Source organism: Malus domestica, chromosome 13, assembly GCF_042453785.1.
Source record: "Malus domestica chromosome 13, GDT2T_hap1".
Taxonomy (NCBI): Eukaryota; Viridiplantae; Streptophyta; class Magnoliopsida; order Rosales; family Rosaceae; genus Malus; species Malus domestica.
The window spans coordinates 19711712-19726348 of NC_091673.1; positions in this window are offsets into that span (position 1 = coordinate 19711712).

Sequence of the window (14637 nt, forward strand, 5' to 3'; positions counted from 1 at the left end):
TTCCATTTGTTAAAATGGCTTATTTTTCACTTTGGTTAATAACCTAAGTGAATGCACGCTTCCAGAGTCCCACTCTGATGTTTCTTTCTTAAAGGCAATAATACTCTGTCAGTTGCTTTGGTTCTGATCCTGGGATATAGAGTAATATCTTTAAAGTGACAAACTCTGTTGTTCTTCACCTTTGGATATCTACTTCACAAGTCCATACATGTGTCCCTTTTGTGATTTTGTGACACATTCATTATAAGGGTTATGAAAGTGTTTCTATCACATAGGAAAATGCTTTCTTAAATCCACAACATTTGAGATTTAATTCCCATATAACATTATTGAGATAGCCTTGCTATATCAATAAGTTCAATTTCAAGTCTATACTTCAAAATTGACCATGTCATGTTTTGTCATTTCTCGAGTAACATCTATGTTTTATCAAGTTTATCGAATAGACTTTATTTACATCTTGTTGCTCAAATTATGACATCACTCCCACTGGCCTTGTTGTAACTTAGCATTCATTCAAAAATAACAATTATATTTTCTTGATTTGAATGCATATTGCTCCCACTAACTTAAATGAATCATACACAAAAGAATTCCTTCTCAAGTAATTCCATTTGAAATGTGTGACTTGTTTCATTAAGTCTATTCATTCAAATTATATGGTGTCATACACCATACTTCAAGTTTTAGTCATACTAAGACCTTTAATGTAGTCATATAAGAATTATCCAAGTCTTTAGTGGAAGCATGGCTCCTACTAAGGATATAGAAACTCAACCATTCCTTCTAGGTGGTTGATATAATTCTTTATTAAAACTACATAGAGCAATATTGTTACATGATATGTTGAATTTGGATTGTCTTGTTGTTAAATCATATGTTGTGACTCATTTTGAACTTATTTCCCTTTTGTTTCATCAACTTGTCCATATGCTTAGTTACTTAGCTTGTTCTCATAAAAGAGAATGATGGACAACTCCCAACATATAACTATTTTATGCTAGGTTGACGAAACCAACATTCAAAGACTATTCTTTAGAATGTCACACAACATAGAATTTTAACGTTTGAAGAGCTTGAGTTCTTTAACAATTAAAATTACAAACTCTTAATAATAGTCAAGTACTATTATACTTTAGACAACTATAAACCAATCACAATCAAGTTTATATCCATTTTCACACCTCCCACTATTTCTTATGACTTTAATGAGAAATCATTTCATACATTCAAAATGTATATAAAAGTGGAGTACATTGGTAGAAGACATTGTGTAGTAGCTTTAAAACATTTCAAGCTCATTTGTTTCAATCTTCACTAAGTTAATGTCTTGTTATTAAGTGACTAAAGTCTTTAAACATTTTATAGATTTAGACACTTCTTTCTTGGTTTAATCACTAACACAATTGACATTTTAAAACAATTTTAAAATTTCCCAATTAGTTGTTCAAAATTACTAATTGAATCAAGAGTGATCTTGATCATTGTGTTTCAAGTGACAACCATATAAGAAACGTTTTTCTTATTTCTTATGTCATTATAATGTGATCTTCCTTTTCTTCAAGAAAGGATTCTCTAGACTTTTGTCAATTCATATAGAACTCATAGGTAGACAAATGGAACCAAATCTAAAGATTCATTGTATCCTTTTATGTCCTACATGTGAGATTTATCCATAATTGATAAATCTAAAGTTTGGTTATCACATTACAATAAGTGATATAACTCTTGTATCTCATCTAGGATACAACAAGACAATTTTCAATTCATAACACTACTTTAAGGAAATAGTATATTAAAAAGGCATTCTTCACATTACATTAATATGATAATTCAAACATTCATAATGTTTAATACAAAAAGTATTAGCTCTATACATTTAGAGACTAATTTAAATACCTTTATACATTTAGGCACTAATAGTGATCTTCCATCATATGAAGCCACATAATAAGTTCTTAACAAAATAAGATAGTTTAAAGACTATCTTTAATGCCTAACAAACTTCCTAAGTAGTAAGCAAAAAACATAGTGGCCGAACCCTTCACCACATTTTCCTTGCTTGTTCCTCTTCTACTTGGCTTCTCCACCTATATACAATTATACAAGTGATTAGCTCTTTATATCAAATATAAATATTTTAGAAGATTTAACAATTAGAATTGAAGATAAGAACATAAACCATACCTTGTGGCTTGTCCTTAAGACTTGCAAGGTATAACCTGCAATTCCTCCTCCAATGCCCCTCATTTCCACAGTGGTGGCAAGTCCCTTTGGGCTCCTTTGCCTTCTTTTTCCTCACTCCTCCTTTCGGCTTAGGAGTGGGTGACTTCTTCTCCTTCCCTTTGCCTTTGCCTTGCGGCTTGGCCTTGGAAGAGGATGGCTTGTTGTAGACTACTGCAGAAGTCCCTACAACGTTCTCTTTCTTCATAGTCTTCTCGGCAATTACTAACATATTTAGTAACTCAGAGAGAGTACTATCCATCTTATTCATATTGTAGTTCATTACGAATTGCGCGAATGAATCAGAAAGAGAAGCCAATACGAAGTCCTGGGCCAATTCCCCGTCAAGTGGAGTACCAAGGTTCTCCAATTGTTCAATGAATCCTATCATCTTCAGTACATGTTGATGCACTGGAGCCCCCTTGACCATCTTGGTCTTCACAAGTTCACAAACAGTGCTAAAGCGACGGTTACGCATCCCTTCACCATATAACTCCATAAGATGAAGTATTATGGAAGATGCACTGTCCATGCCCTCGTGCTGTCTCTGTAACTCCTCATTCATGGAAGCCAAAAGATAACACTTGGCTTGTGTGTCATCCTCAACGTGCTTGTCATACTTAGCACGTTCATCCTCAGTAGCCTCAGGGCCGAGAGGTATGTGAGGTGGAGCCTTGTCTAGTACGTAAACAATCTTCTCCAATGTTAGGAGAATCTTGACATTACGATACCACGATGGGAAATTGTGCCCTTCTAGGCAATGTTTGTCGAGTATTTTCACGAGTGTGCTTCCAACCATATCTAAATACATAAACAATAAAATAATTAGTTTGATTGTCGATTAAGTCAAACGATTCGGGTCTTTAAATCGAACGACACCACCCACCATTTTTGGCAAATTCCATATCCCTCAAGATGGAATCCGGGAGTTTTCAAAGAAAGCTCCTAGCGGGTTATGGGAGGCTCACTATTACCAAGCCCACCTCACGATGATACGATGTTGGCTAGTAAAAATAATAATGAGAGGGTACATTTACCCATTCACAACAACCTCTTGTGATTACCCATCTTTTTGGCCTCTAGAGAACAATGCCTCACGATGATATGATGTTGGCATCATTTCTCTTAGTTAAGTTCTTTCCCACCATGCCGGTTTAGATAGGGGTTCAAGCTTGACCTCATGATGATACGATGTTGGCCACACTCATTGCCTACCTTAACCTCATCAAATGTTTTAAATAAACTCCTCCTGAGTATAAGCATGCACTTTGCACTCCCCCATGATAGGGTGAAGGCGATGTACAAGTCATAAACGATTGGAGCCTACCACGGTGGAAGGCCACGAAAAAATGTTCAAAGCACTCTTACGCTTTCAACTTAATATTGTATGTTGGTTGAGGGATTTTAAGGTCTCATCAATTTTATTTATTTAATCATATTCAAATAAATAATGTCCTATTACAACCACTAGTCCAAAGTTAATGAAATTAGTAGCATATGATATCCCCACTATTCGTTTCATAAAACAAATCAATATCAAAACATTTTTCAAAATATTGGAGATATATATAACTACTAATTGTATTCATTATAGTTTAGTAGCGTATTATACTCCCACTATTTGTTTTAAGAAAAAACAAATCAATATTAAAAACGATTTTTTTTCAAATATTGGAAGTAAGTACTACTACTAAGGTTTTTGCATTCCTTTGAAATTGGACTTTATAGTTATCTTAGGCTCTTTGGATGACCATGGACTTATTAGGTTATTGCAACAACGAGCCAACATTGTTGAATATAAACTCGGGGAGGTTGTGTCAATTTAATTACGTGCTTTTCAATCCAATTAAAACATTTTCATTGAGCCATTAGAAATGAAAGACAATCATTCATTGCTAATTAAGGCATTGGACCCATTTAATCTTTAATCTCATGTCAAAACCCTCTTTTAGTTATGTCTCCTTACCAATAATTAAAGAAACTCTAGTCTAGCACTAGAGGGAATCAACTAACTAAAAGAGATTAAGAAATAATAAGAATTACATACCGATTTGTACAAATTCCTACAAATTACACATACTAAGAGGGAGAGATAGATTAATGTCAAACGTGACAAGGTCCAATAAAAACAGTAATTAAAACACATTCCCAAGGTTCAAACAATTTGATTTTAGTGCCTTATCTCATAGCTCAATTATCGTTTAAGGCATAAGTCCATAGTCACCCTTTTCTAACTACTTAATCACATTAAATAATCAAAATGGAATGCAACATGAACATTTAGATTTAGTGCATATGGGTATAATAGTATTATGAGTTTAAACAACTAACAAAATTAAAATAAAATATTTTAACTTTCTAGTTAGTAGGGGCCTAAATGCAAATAAGAAAAAGTTAGGGGTCAAACCGTAAATACTCAAAAGTATAAAATATCTTTTTCCAAATTACAAATGAAGGATGATTTTGTGAAAACATGTTCATTTGAATAACATCTATAGCATGCTTTTAACAATTAAAAGGCGGAATCATGCTTGCATGCATTCAAAAACAAAACATTAACCATGAAATTCAAAGCCTAGTAGATTGGTGAACCAAGACTCAACTCAAATCAAAGTGAGTTGAGAAATTTATACCTTTGTAGATTCCTCTTTGCATAAGCAAAGGCTAATCACCCAAAGAGAGGGCCTTCATTCCTTGCTTCTTAGATCCATGGATTTGGATGGAAGAATATGGTTCTCCAAGTTCCCAAAATTAAGAACCTCTAAGTGTCTACACCAAGGTTAGATTGGAGAAGAAATGAGTGACCTTGGAGGAGTGGGATTGCTAGCTAATCCCTCCAAGGGGGCCGGCCTCTTTAGAGAGAAAGGAGAGCTTTGTGTTCTCTCCAAAGAAACCCTTAATGAATTTAGGCTATAAAGTCCTTTATATAGTCCCTTCAAATAAGTGACCTAAAGAACCAAAAAACCATTCTTCTAACATGGCCGGCCACTTTAAGGGATTTGGGCTTTTGGGCCCTTGTGAATCTTTATTCATTAAGTTGTCATACAACTTAAGTCCATGGGCTTTGACGTTCGAAGCCCATTGGGCCTTAAGGTCCAAAACTATCCCGAGGTCTTTAACGAACTTATTCGTTTGATTAATTAACATATTAATTAATCCTTGCCATAAATAATTAAACCATTTAATTATTCTTACTCATCTCCGTTGTTTCTTCAATCTCTACCTTACACAGTGTACGATCCATTAGGTTCCTTTTAGCGAGGCAGTGGGCGATTAAAACTCTTTCAAATCGATTGTGAATTGAAACTTACTTTCAATTCTCCCTTTAGTGTTTATACATGTTTAGGGCTTCCACAAACCAAGAGTGACACCTAGCAGCATATCATGGTTACCCAAGCTAATCAGAAGAGGTAGAGAACCTATTCAGTTTAGGATTACAAATGCAATACGGTCTTTCTCTAATACAATACTCTTGACCACATTGTTTGGTTTGATAGTTTATTCATGTCTACTATCCAATGTAATTCGTGTGCTTATATGATTACCTTGAATGTGATTTGGAATGACTTTCCTAAATCTCATTCATACTCTGGCCAGTGATAATTAATCATATCATAGAGTATTCTCCCTCAAACGGTTTGAAGGTTAGAGATCCCTTGTTGCGCATTCACTTGCCTCTATAGCTAAGTGGCTTAACCCCAACTATGCCGTGGACACCCTCCTGATGGAGTGACTTTGACATAATCAAAGATCAAGGACTTAACCACAAGACAACTATGATGCCTCAGGTCAAAGGACTACTTTGCATTATCCCAACCATGAGTTCTCATGTGACATGAATATGAGAACTCTTCGTTGATCGTGTTCAGTGAACTCATTCTCTATTGAGCACCTACGTACTTGTCTTGATGTCACACACACCAAGGACTCGAGACTAGTCACTCTCCCTGAGAGAAGACACAGCACGTACTGATCTTAACGGACTGTTAATGCCCAATTGGCAATCCTATGATCAGGAACGTTTAGGATGTCTATGAAAGAATGGTCTCATGAATCTAACTTCTTTAGATTGCATTCTCCCAATCACATATTCCTTGGACTTATCGTTTAAGCATATAACATTTATATGAGACGGCTCAAACAATAATGTTTGCCCTTGATATTAAACTAGATTAGTTTAACATGTGAAATGTCCGTAAAGTATCATTATATGATTGGTTTTAGGGCACATTTCCAACAACAAAAACCCCCCCAAGTGGATAAATCCACTAGGGTGGCCGGCCACATTAAGGGGAGATGGGAAGTCTCACCCATCTTGCTTTAATTCAATGCAAAGTAGAAAAAATCCAAATTTGCTTGTCACTTGGTTTTGGCATTAAAACTTAGGTGAAAAGGATTGATGGAAATTTCCTAGTCAAGTCTAGGATTTAATAAATTTTTGGGAAGGCTATGGATGATAAGTATATCATCCAAAACCATAAAACAATTTATGAAAACCAAATAAAACCATTTTCACCAAAAACAAACCATGAACACCAAGAACAAAACCAGGAACATATTTTCAAGATTTGTGTATTCTTGGTGATTTTTCAAACCCAAAAACTAAAGTGACAAGGGCTCTACTTTCTAGCTTTAAAATGATGTGTGAGTGTGTTACAACAAAACACAAACACATGCCCAAAAACCCCCTTAATGCCGTGCCTACCACAAGGAACAAAACCCCAAATTTTGTCCATAACTTACTCTTCATTCATGCATCCAAAACACCTTTTTACATGCATATCTTTTTCAACTCTTGATTTATATTTTTCAACCATTGAAAAACAAAAGATAAACATACTTTAAATGAAGAAATAATATGTTAAACTAGTTCAAAACTCAATTTTCATTCATGCATGCAAAACATCTTTTGCATACATATCTTTCTCAACTATTGACTAACATTTTTCAACTATTGAAAAACAAAACATAAACTTATTTTGAATGAAGCAATAATTAAGTCATACATAATATTAATACCCATATGCATAAAATCCAAAAGGACACATTATACATAAACCTTTGGCTCTGATACCACTTGAAGGGAAAACTATGAGTTTAACACATGGGATTTCGAAATGACTAGCATGCATATACAATTCAAAATTTATATACATAAGCAACGGAAGCATGTTATCAAATAATATCAAAGCTATAGTCATGCAAATCCCCTTCAAGGTTCATAGGTTTATATATAATGCATCTTAAACATTCAAGTTAAGAACTAAGTGAAGGTATAGATCTATACCTCTTGATCTTGATTTTAGACCAAGGATGGACCACCTCCAAGCCCTTTGCTTCTTGAAGTCCTTGAGCCTAGCCTCCCTCCTTGTCTCCTCCACTTTGTTAGTAAGAGTGCTCCAAGGTTCTCCTTTAGTCTCCAAAGGAGAAGAACTCTAAATATCCACACCCACTAGTGTAGTGAGATGGATGGAGGAATAACCAAAAGGGTGAAAGATTGTTAGCTCAATCACCCTCAAGGTGGCCGGCCTTTGGTGTTTTTAGAGAGATGTTTCTTTTGCCTCTTTGTTGTTTTAAAACACACAAAAACCCTAAGGAATAAATCTCTATAAAGTTCCTTATATAGACAAAAAGAAACCAAGTCAACAAATTGACTTAATATCTCTCCCTCTCCACTTTAAATGGCCGGCCCCTTTGTGTTGGTTTGGGCTTTGGGCTTTTATTTATTTCTAATCATCCAATGCTTGAATAAAAGCCCAATGGGTTTAGGCCCAATGGACCCAATTAAACCCGAACGTTTCTTTAAGCCCAAAACGATCTTTTATCGCTTTTATGATTTCTTTAGACTTTCTAAATTAATCACAACACTTAATTAATCCAATTAATTATTTCCATCATCCATTAATTACTCACTACAACAGTGTATCGGTGTACAATCATTTTAGGTTCTAATTAGCAAGGCAGTGAGGTGATTGACATCAATCCAATTGATTATATTTAATCCAATCACTTAGTGAATTAAAACCTCCTTTTAATTCACCTTTCTTCTTTGATGACTACATTTAATCATCTAGAAGAACTCACAAGCTATGAGTGACATCTAACCATATGTCATACCTACCCAAGCTAATGTAGAAGTTGTTCGGAGAACCTATTCAGTTGGAATTACAATGTAATTCGATCATTCTCTAAAACAATACTCTCAATCACATTACTAGGGTATGGATATATTATGTCAAACCCCTAATGTGATTATTCCTTCTTATATGATTCTATTGAGTCGTATAGGAACGCTTTCCTTTATTACGCTCGATACTTCGGCCGAAGGTTCCCGAATCATATCTTAGAGTATTCTTCCTCTCTTATCGAGGATTAGAGATTCCTTGTTGCGCATTCACTTGCCTTCATGACTAAGTGGCTTAACCCCAATTATGCCGTGGACACCCACGAATGGGGTGACTTTGACATAATCAAAGATTAAGTACTTAGCCACAAGACAACGACGATGCCTCAGGTCAAAGGACTGCTTACATTATTCCAACCATTAGAGTTACTTGCTTGACATGTGAGTAGACCTCCATGCAAGTACTCTCGTTCGATTGTGTTCAGTGAACTCATTCCCTTAATGAGCACTTACATACTTGTCTTAGTGTCACTACACAAATGGGATGAGACTTTCCATTCTTCCATTTAAAGCGGACACAGTATGTACCGGTCTAAGCATTGTCAGTTTCCCTCCAACAATCCAATGACCAGGAACCTTTTGGACATAATGGTTATGTGAAGAAGGTCTTTGTAGTCTAACATCATTAGATTACTTCTTCAATCGATCCATTGTCCATGGATTCATTATTTAGGACATATATCGTTAATTGAGATAGTCCTAATTAGTATCTTTGCCATTTGATGTATAAGAGTCATCTATACATCGATTCATTTGTCCTGAAAGGTTTCTTTCAAAGATTGACTTTCAGGGCATATTTCCAACACACCTTCAGTTTGGATAAACAACATTGTGTCGAGGCCGACTGTTTACCTATCCAAGTCTCGGTCGAGAAGGATTTTTGAATCTTTATTGGTAGAGGTCATTTCATTAGCCTTCTCTGCGAAGTGAGGTGTTACGAATTACTAAGGCCAAGACGTGTTCCTTCATTGGCCGCAGTTGCAAGATCAAGAAGTCAGCATTTCCTAACACCATATCAACACATTTTACTCCACGACCGACAAGTTGGCACGCCCCGCACACAACCTAAGGACGTAGTTAGCTTATTAGTTACTCGACTTGCGAGCCACGTAGGCTTGGTAGTTTTTTAGGGTCAACATTTTGCCACACCCAGTGGGATCAATGCTAAAGCCTCAGAGTCATGAGACATGATCAGTGAAAAAGAAAACAATCATGAGAAAGTCAACAACTGATCTGCCAGTTCAGAGCCCCGGACAAAATTTGTCACATGCACAAAATCCTCTTGTTACTGTGACACTTGAGCCTGCAAGTGCAACACACCAAGAAAATGAAGTTTGTCTCGGTAGCTAGCCTCGCAAAGCAAAAATTCCCAATAAAACCGCAGGTGTTTTCATTGAAGGGATAGTGGAGGACTGTGATGAAGATGGTGGTGAAAGCTCTGATCCCCCAACTAGGTTGTTTCTTCGAAGATGACTTGATGAGTAATCTCGGCAGGTTGAACAAACAGTTGGCCAAAAAATGAACAGTTTGCTCGAGGTGATATGAAGTAATAGTGATACACACACCAAATTGCTCAAACTATTGGTTAGTAGAGCCTTTGAAGGGGGGCCTATTGATCAGTCCCGACAACCTCCATTCAAAAGTAATTCAATACAAGTCAAAACATGATCTACTCGGTTCAAAATGATTGACTTGGAAAAAAGAGGAGGATCAAGCCATAGATCAGACGAATCTGAGTAGAGAGTGGATACAACATTCGTCGATATGTCCAAATGATGATCGATTTAGCCTTGAAGAAAGGGCTGAAGTTCCCGAATTTCATCCATCCATACCCAGCTTACGTAGAGAAGTTTGAATATCCTAAAGGCTTCAAGATCCTATATTTCATCATTTTTACTGGAGAATCATCCTTATCCTCGTTAGAACATGTAGCTTGGTTCACCGCTCAATGCGGAGATGTTAACAATAACTTCCATAAACTGCGTTTATTTAATTTCTCGTTGACAGGCTCGACATTTACATGGTACATCAACCTTCCACCTAACTCCATCCAGAGTTGGGAGGAATTAGTAAAAAAATTCCATGAACAATTCTATCGACCGAGGATGGAAATGTTAGTTTCTTCATTGGCCAGGATGACTTAAGCATCTGATGAGTCACCATTGGATTATCTTACAAGGTTTAAATCGGCCAAAAATTGGTGCCGAGTACCTTTCCCTAAAGTTGAATTTGCCAGGCTTGCATTGAATGGGTTGGACGTGGAGTACAAAAAGAAATTTGTGGGGGCAAACTTCCGTGACATGTACGAACTAGCTCAGCATGTTAAGCAATACGACTATTTACTCCAAGAAGAAAAGGCTTCGAAGTCCCCGTCCAGAGGAATAATTTACAAAAACCCCACGGTCAGTTTTGCATCAGTCGAAGCCGACGAATATGCTAGTGTAGACGCGACCGAGATAATAATTGACAAACCATATATATGCAAGGCATTGGCTCATGCCAATCCCAAAGATGCCAAGACTCGATCGGCCCCTGAAGAGCCTCATGTCAAGACAACAAAAGTTTATATTGTCGACATTACTAAGGCTGACGCCATCTTTAATAAGTTGTTACTTGCAAAAAATTATCAAACTTTGGCTTGGGCATAATATTCCTAAGGCCGATGAATTGAAAGGGAAAACGTATTACAAGTATTATAACTTGAACAAGCACACAACAAATAACTGCGTTGTGTTTTGAGATGTCATCCAAAGTTGGATTAACAATGGTAAACTCAAGTTTCCAGAAAAGAAAATGGGCGTCGACATCGACCTATTTCCTACGGCGACAATAAACATGGTGGACGTTCGTCTACCTAAAGATAAAGGAAAAGGAAAGGCTAAGTTCATTCCAATGCTACACGTTCCAAAACAAAACTCTCGACCACGGCTCAAGATCGATTGACATCGACCTATTTCCTACGGTGACAATAAACATGGTGGATGCTTGTCTAACTAAAGATAAAGGAAAAGGAAAGGCTAAGTTCGTTCCAATGTTACACATCCCAAAACAAAACTCTCGACCATGGCTAAGTTCGTTCCAATGCTACACGTCCTAAAATAAAACTCTCGACCACGGCTCAAGAATGATTTATTTTCAAACGAGCTGCCCAGAGATTTTTCAAGACCAGCTGTTATCAAGCCCATGTCAGGTTCCAGTGTAGAGGACGCGGATAGGCCAATGATTTTATGTAGTCGGTACAGAGCAAACGTCATCTTCATCGAGCCCAAGGAGAAACCACCTAAGGCTACCATGTAACGGCCGCAGCAACACATCAAAAGCTGCTTGGCACAAGCCAACATCAGAGAGTTTTCAATAGGCTCGGCCCTCAAACACGGATCGATGAGCCATCTTCAGCCAGACGACGCCTTGATTTCGACACATCGTTCTATAACGAGGACTATTATGCACGCAACTCTAGTAGCTCAAGTGATTCTTCTAAGTTAAAAAATCTTCAAGCCGCCTGAGCCAAGCGACTAACGGTGGTACAGTTACAATTCTCCTACTAGTGTGTATACCGCACTTTCAAAATTGCAGAAACACCGACGCTAGCCGATAAACTGCATGGCCCATCGACAAGCAGCTCAAGCTAACTCGACTACGAAATGGCACCCGAAGGAAATACCAAATAACGAAGATAATCGACAACCCACAACAATCATGGCCGAATTAATTCAGGGAAAGAAAGCGATCAATCACGATTTTGAAACCACAACAGAAGAATCCAAGTAGTGCATTAAACTCATTTTTTGATCTGGGGAGACAAAGGCTCATCTCGAACACTTTAGGAATGAAGCAAAAAGCAAAAAGCAAACTTTCACCGTCATTTTCACAAGAATCATTAATAAAAGTCCGACGAAACCTACATCCCTCATTTGTCGGCGAAGCCTTAGAGTACATACAAGAGTTTCACAAGAAATACTTCGATAATGACCTGTATGGCCTGCCATAGGCATGTCAAGAAGTTCTCAACCTAGCACTAACTTGCCCTGATGCCGAGCAGATTATTCAGAAGTTCACCAATCCAGGCATAAAGGCTAGGTTCCAGCATACACGTGAAGCTCGAGTTCTCAGATTTGAGGTCGATTCATACACTGATATAGATACCATCGAACTTCCTTTCTCCCTCGAGGAATTTCAATATTTACGATACCATTTTGAAGTTTTCTCAACAATATCCCTGTTGATGCACAAAATCAGTGAGGACTTTGGTACAACAGAAAGTGTTAAGTTTGTGACCTTCGCTAGATTGCTCCTGTCACTAGTATGGATAAGTAAGTAAATGGATAGGGACAGGGAAGCAAACACAAGATGTACATGGTTCACCCAGATTGGCTACGTCCACGGAGTAGAGAAGTTCTCATTAATTGTGAAGGGTTTACACAAGTACATAGGTTCAAGCTCTCCTTTAGTGAGTACTAGTGAATGATTTAGTACAAATGACATTAGGAAATATTGTGAGAGAATGATCTCTATTTATAGAAGAGAGTTTATAGTTTCATTCTGACATTGACACGTGTCGTGTTGTGATTGGCTTTTGATGTTGACACGTGTCGCGATATGATTGGCTTCTGATGTCGACACGTGTCGCGCTGTGATTGGCCTTTTGGTTGGAGGGAAACTCTTCTGGGTCCTTGACGGTATAACGTTGATCGGTGCTCAGTAGTTTCGGGATTGGTCAAGTATGGTACAAACAGTGCTCCCCTAAGTTCCCGAGTGAGGGAAGCTCCTCGGTTGGGGACTTGCAAGATCCAAGCTATTGAGTAATCACGAAACTTCTAAGTACCGAAGTGTGGTATCATTTTCACTTGCCTTATATATCTTATACGTAGATGTGGCATCTTCTCTGGAAGTACTTTTCCTCCATCCAGGGGTGGTATCTTTAACCGATGAAGATGCATAAGGTAATGTATCAATTTCACTTGAAGCTTACTTGTAGTTTCAAGCTTGGTCAAGTGCGATACAAAACCCTATAGTAGAAGTCCCCTAAGTCGTCGAGCTAGGAGATTTGCCGAAAGAGGTAACATACAAGGTAAGCAATCAGACTTCCAAACAAGCAACCTAGATCGGAGGTTTAACTTCGACTTCTGGTTGATTGTTCTCCTTCTCCTTGTGTCATAAACAACAACAAGGATAAGGAGAAGCAAATGGAGAAAAGATAATATGAGATACTTTTGCTTTTGAAGAAGTAACTTTCCACAAGCTTATTCTTGAACTGGGCTGAAGGGTTTTCTGGTTTCCTCTAGAGTATAAGGCCGACTCAAGAATTTGAGGGTCAAAACAAGTCTATCAAATTAAGAGTGCGTTCGACCTTGATGATATGGGATACTTTTGTTGTTGACGAAGTAATAGATGAATCGGCACGTGTTCTGTTACGTTTGTCTCCACATGTTTCCTTGTATCCTTCTCACTTGCCCTATCTCTTCCTTAGGCAGATGTGGTATCTTTTCTGGAAGCATAAGATGTTGAAGATGAGTACTCGAGAGCAATGCCAGGTTAGTAATCAGGCAAGGGGTTTCAGGCAGTCAGTTCCTGATTGGAAGCTTGATTCCAAGTGTTGACTGATTGCTCTCTTTCCCATTGTCTTGCAGGTAAGAACAAGGGCAAATGAAAAGACAGGGAAAAAGCATGATATGGGATACTCTTACTTTTGACCCTTATGATATGATATACTCTCGCTCTGGTGTGGCTGGTTTGCATAGGTATTATTAGGGGGAAGAAAGTTGAGTATTTCAAGAGGCTTCGTTGGGAGTGCCCTCTCAGATATGAGGAAGCGTTGAGCATTTTTGCAGGTCTACCTGTCTGTGCAGGATGGAGATCGACATATATAGGAGTCTCCCTAACAACAGTAGTAATGTTATTCCTTTACCCTTCTTGGTTGTAGCAATGTAGTGGGAGCTGCAAGTTTCACGTGTTTTAACTTTGTTAGAGCACTTTGAAAAAGTAGTATGTGGTATCTGGAAAGCTGATGTTGCATGTGAAGATTGCAGACAAGCTTTATCCAAGGAAATCTAGCTTTCAAAGTTCGGAGAGCGATGCCTCTTCAGTTTTCGAACAAGCAATCCTGTCGGGGATCTGGCTCTCGAGATTCGGAGAACGGTGCCTCTTCGATTTTTGAGAAAGTAATCCTGTTAGGAGTCTGGCTCTTGAGATTTGAAGAGCGGTGCCTCTTCAATTTTTGAGAAAGTAAT